This window comes from Schistocerca cancellata, chromosome 3 (assembly GCF_023864275.1).
Source record: "Schistocerca cancellata isolate TAMUIC-IGC-003103 chromosome 3, iqSchCanc2.1, whole genome shotgun sequence".
NCBI lineage: Eukaryota > Metazoa > Arthropoda > Insecta > Orthoptera > Acrididae > Schistocerca > Schistocerca cancellata.
This window is the reverse complement of record NC_064628.1, coordinates 600,136,288-600,142,339: the sequence shown is the minus strand read 5'-3', so window position 1 is coordinate 600,142,339 and position 6,052 is coordinate 600,136,288. Positions and strand designations below refer to the sequence as shown.

The 6,052-nt window shown below is 43.1% G+C and overlaps 1 pseudogene; it reads right to left on the bottom strand.

The window, feature by feature from the left end:
- Positions 1-419: 419 nt before the first annotated feature.
- Positions 420-537, bottom strand: LOC126177385 (5S ribosomal RNA; annotated as a pseudogene).
- Positions 538-6,052: the final 5,515 nt, after the last annotated feature.

Genomic DNA, 6,052 nt, shown 5'->3' with positions numbered 1-6,052 from the left:
TGTGCGTGAAATCTTATGGGACTTAACTGCTAAGGTCATCAGTCCCTAAGCTTACACACTACTTAACCTAAATTATCCTAAGGGCAAACACACACGCACCCATGCCCGAGGGAGGACTCGAACCTCCGCCGGGACCAGCCGCACAGTCCATGATTGAAGCGCCTGAGACCGCTCAGCTAAAACCGCGCGGCAACTAAAATTAAAAACAGAACTCCTCCCGCACAGGCCATGAAGGCCGAAAGGTACCGACTGGCCGCCGTGTCATCCTCACCCCACAGGCGTCAGTGGATGCGGATATGGAGAGGTATGTGCTCAGCATACCGCTCTCCCGGCCGTTTGTCAGTTTCCGACACCAGAGCCGCTACTTCTCAGTCAAGTAGCTCCTCAGTTTGCCTCACAAGGGTTGAGTGCAACCCGCTTGCCAACGGCACTCGGCAGACCGGATGGTCACCCATCCAAGTGCTAGCCCAGTCCGACAGCACTTAACTTCGGTGATCTTACGGGAACCGGTGTCACCACTGCGGCAAGGCCGTTGGCAGTCAGATAAGTACTGAATCTGCAAATCGCTGCAATTCTTAATTTTAACCTTTTATACACATATGATACATCAAATTAATGGTAATTTTCCGTGAAATATTGTGCTGTTATCTGTTTTCTTTTATCCGCTATTGTTTATTTATAAACAATAATGTCTATGGTTTTTCTCTGTTTTTGCATTTGTAAGTGTAAATATTAACAAACATATTAAGCATTATGAAATTTACTATGTGTCTGAAGTTCACAATCCTGCCGGTACTTCTAATGTTTCTTTATTTATTTGGTAAGAAAAGCAATTTTTAACTGTGTGAAATCCACTTTTCGGCCTGTCGTTTAAATTTGTGAATAATTTCTGTAAACGTGTTATCACAGTCCGACGGAGTTTTACGGTATCTGTAGACACTTCGTTTGTTGCAATTGCCAAATTCATTGGCGAGATATTCACTTTGGCGCCTTCACGTGCGTTATCATCCATCTTTCCCATTTCAAATGAGCCTACTGGCTTTTTAGTGACACTTATGGTTCAGTACATATTACTTTTTGGGGTAGGGCAAGGCGAAACGCGAAAAGCAGCTGTGAGAAACGAGAAGCCATTGTGCTACCCAATGGACGGGTTTTCCCAGTCACGTGGTCGCCTTAGCCGTTTAGCGGTTGGTGGAAGGCCAGAGACAGTATCATTTTGTGGGGCACAATGTGAGGCTGGTTATCCACATCCTTCTGCCAAACTGATTTCAGCTGTCAACACTAACACGATCCGATCATAGCCGCCGCCTGTGCGTCCGCCGTCGCGTGTTTGTGACTGAATAAGCGTGTCTTTTCTTTACAATAGGAAGTCGCATCATATGGCGACGGTACGGTTCAAATGGCTCTGAGCACTATGGGACTTAACATCTGAGGTCATCAGTCCCCTAGCACTCAGAACTTCTTAAACCTAACTAACCTAAGGACATCACACACATCCGTGCCTGAGGTAGGATTCGAACCTGCAACCGTAGCAGTCGCGCTGTTCCGGACTGAAGCGCCTAGAACTGCTCGGTCACAGCGGCCGGTCGACGGTACGGAAAGCATAAGAAAGCGACTCCTGTGGTCGGTAGGTCCTAACCTTATGTCTCTTTTCTGCCCTCTAAACTCGTTTCTGTCGTAGTTGGTGTACATTGCTCGTTATATAACTGTTTGACGGAACTTAATTTTAATGGATTACTGCAAATGTGAATGGCTCAAAAATATTTGAGTAATAGGACCCAGTACGTCATAATGGACGACGAATGTTCCACAGAAACGACAATAACATCGACTGTGTCGCAAGGAGGCGTAATATACCTCTAACGTTTTCGATATACATAAAAAATTAATCAGAGAGGATCAGTACCACTACACAATTCTTCGCTTATCATACTGTTGTGAACAGCAGAGTATCGTAGCTTGACGGTCGTAAGGTATCGCAGAAAGATTTGGACAAAATTTCCAACTGGCGTAATGAATATCAGCTTTCTTTGAATGTGGAGAAATGTGAGTTAGCGTCTATTACACAACGACAGAACACGACATTATTTTTATTACAAGATTAGTTGTGAACACCGTACAGACATACACAAAGAAGCGATATGAAGGGAACGATCATGTAAAATCAGTGTTACGTCGCGCGAGTGAAAGATTTAGGTTTACTTGAAAGGTTCTTGGCAAGCCCAATTTATCTGTAAACGAAATCCCATACAACACCTCAGTGTGACCAACTGAAGAGTTTTGTTCCAGTGTTATTATTCCTTATCGAGTAGGCATGACAACAGACATCGAACAAGTCATTACAGCCCATGCGAAACTGTGACAGAAATGCGGGGGAGCTTAAATAGGAATCTTTAGATGAAACACAAAGCAGTTTTCGCGAAATCCTGTTGGTAAATTTAGAGATCCTGTACTCATAGAAAAATATGAGAACTATATCCTACCACTATCTTACGTCCTGTCTAAGCATCACTAGAATGCTATAAGAGAGGTTAGGGCGCTTACAGAGGCATACAGATAGTCATTATTCCGTCACTCAACACGCGCTTGGAATAGAAAAGAAATCGTTAATACTGGTACGACATAGCTTCTGCCATGCGTGGCACAATAACATGTGGAGCATATATACTGTAAGAAAAGAAAAAAAAGACGCATCACGAAGGAATTACCGAATGATACGCCAATCGTGGTAGATGTGATGTACACGTACAGTCAAACAACTGATTAACACTTCATCTACATCTACATGTCTACATCTGCATGAATACTCTGCAAATCACATTCAAGTTCCTGGCAGAGGCTTCATCGAACCATCTACACAGTTCTCTATTATTCCAATCTCGTATAGCGCGCGGAAATAATGAACACCTATATTTTTCAGTACGAGCTCTGATTTCCCTCATTTTATCGTGGTGATCGTTCCTCCCTATGTAGGTCGGTGTCAAAATATTTTCGATTTCGGAGGAGAAAGTTGGTGACTGGAATTTCGTGGGAAGATTCCGTCGCAACGAAAAACGCCCTTCTTTTAATGATTTCTAGCCCAAGTCCTGTAACATTTCTGTGACACTCTCTCTCATATTTCGCGATAATACTAAACGTGCTGTTTTTCCTTGAACTTTTTCGATGTACTCTGTCAGTCCTACCTGGTAAGGATCCCACACCGCGCAGCAGTATTCTAAAAGAGGACGGACAAGTGTAGTGTAGGCAGTCTCCTTAGTAGGTCTGTTACATTTTCTAAATGCCCTGCCAATAAAACGCAGTCTTTGGTTAGCCTTCTCCACAACATTTTCTATGTGTTCCTTCCAGTGTAAGTTGTTCGTAATTGTAATATCTAGGTATTTAGTTGAATTTACGGCTTTTAGATTAGACTGATTTAACGTGTAACCGAAGTTTAACGAGTTCCCTTTAGCACTCATGTGGATGACCTCACACTTTTCGTTATTTAGGGTCAACTGCCACTTTTCGCACCATTCAGATATCTTTTCTAGATCGTTTTGCAGTTTGTTTTGATTTTCTGATTTATTAGTCGATAAACGACAGCGTCATCTGCAAACAACCGAAGACGGCTGCTCAGGTTGTCTCCAGAATCGTTTATATAGATAAGGAACAGCAAAGGGACTATACCACTACCTTGGGGAACGCCAGAAATCACTTCTGTTTTACTCGACGACTTTCCGTCAATTACTATGAACTTTTGACCTCTCTGACAGGAAATCACAAATCCAGTCACATAACTGAGAAGATACTCCATAACCACGCAATTTCAGTACGAGCCGCTTGTGTGGTACAGTGTCAAAAGCCTTCCGGAAATCCAGAAATACGGAATCGATCTGAAATCCCTTGTCAATAGCACTGAACACTTTATGTGAATAAAGGGCTAGTTGTGTTTCACAGGACCGATGTTTTCTAAACCCATGCTGACGGTGTATGAATAGACCGTTTTCTTCGAGGTAATTCATAATGTTCGAACACAATATATATTCTAAAATCCTTCTGCATATCGACTTTTAACGATATGGGCCTGTAATTTAGTGGGTTACTCCTACTACCTTTCTTGAATATTGGTGTGACCTGTGCAACTTTCCAGTCTTTGGGTACGGATCTTTCGTCGAGCGTTCGTTTGTATATGACTGTTAAGTACGGAGATAAAGCATCGCCATACTCCGAAAGGAACCTAATTGGTATACAGTCTGGGCCAGAAGACTTGCTTTTATTGAGTGATTTAAGTTGCTTCACTACTCCGAGGATATTTACTTCTAAGTTACTCACGTTGTTCTCGATTCGAATTCTGGAATATTTACTTCGTCTTCTTTTGTGAAGGCATGTCGGAAGGCTCTTATCCATTATGGATGTGGAACACTGCCACTGGGAGGAACGAAGGATTCCAGAAACTACTGTAAACAGTTAAAGGCGGCTGATTGTAGTAATTTTGCGGAAAGCCATGAACAAATGATTACAGTTTCAGAAAAACTGGATGATTTATTCAAGACAAAGGGCTTCACAAGTTGAGGAAGTCAGTAACGCGTTGGCCCACCTCTAGCCCTTACAAAAGCATTTTTTCGGCTTCGCACTGGTTGGCAGAGTTGTTGGATGTCCTCCCGAGGGATATCGTGCCAAATTCTATCCAATGACGAGACTGATGTCAAAATTCCGAAATGGCTGGAGAGCCCTGTCCATAATGCTCCAAACGTTCTCAATTGGTTAGAAGTCGGGTGACCTTGTTGTCCGAAGAAGGGTCTGGCCCAGCATGAAGACAAACAGTAGGAACTTTCTCTGTGTGCGGGCGGGCATTATCTTGCTGAAATGTAAGTCGAGCATGGCTTGCCTAGAAGGGCAACAATACGGGTCCTAGAATATCGTCGACGTACTGCTGGGCTTTAAGGACACTGTGGACGACAAACCAAATGGGTGTTGCTATAAAAAGAAATGACACCCCAAACCATCACGTGTTGGGCCTTTGTCTTAGAATGTATGTAGATTTAGCGTTTTCTTTCCGACTCGTGTCGCAGACGCATTACATTTGAGTAAATCTGTTCATGTTAGGTCGATAGTAACAGAGGATGCCTTCTGATGCACATAAAGTGACACGTATATTTTTTTACAGAGCCGTTCTACCGAACACCTCTCTCTGATGTGCAAGGCTTGTCATCGTACCCACAGCGCGAACGAATTGCGCTCCCGAAAGCGCTGCTTGAGAAGGTGGCCCCTCGCGGCTGTTGACGGTGGGAAAATACGGCATTCCATTACAGTTCCACGTCTTCTTGTTGCTTCCGGATTAAACCTTTCACTCAAGCCAAGGCTGCTCAGGGTTTTCCATGAGCCTGCCGCTAGCTCCCATCGCTACTTTCACAGATTTTCCAAATAACGGAAGTAAAATTTAAACATTTTTTTCGCGATAAAGGACTATCCGTAATTATATTATGTTGTTGATGAAAATTCTGTTATCACTTTTTAATATGCATTCGTAGTATTATCGGCCCTTCCTGTCAATCAAGTAAGCAAAAACATTATCTAATTCCCTATAAACTGTTTTGTGAGAGATGCGACAGGTAAATGACACACAAATTTGGACTGTTTGTTCCGTCAGTCACAATTTATTTACATTTTTCGCCATCATCACAGGTCAACGTCTTCGAGTTTGCATTTGGAAGTGCATAGCAGAAAGGGATTTGACGGAAAGTTATTGTGTAAATGGTTAAAATGGTTCTGAGCACTATGGGACTTAACTTCTGAGATCCTCAGTCCCCTAGAACTTAGAACTACTTAAACGTAACTAACCTAAGGACATCACACACATCCAAGCCCTACGCAGGATTCGAACCTGCGACCGTAGCGGTCGTGAGGTTCCACACTGCAGTGCGTAGAACCTCTCAGCCGCCCCCGCCGGCTGTTAGCGTATAGTCCTGCGCTACTTGTAGAAGTCATGAGTATCGACATGCGTAGAACAAATAATAAAGTTTGCCTCGTCCAAAATGTAATTTTTATACGACGACAGAAGGCATGTATGCTATAA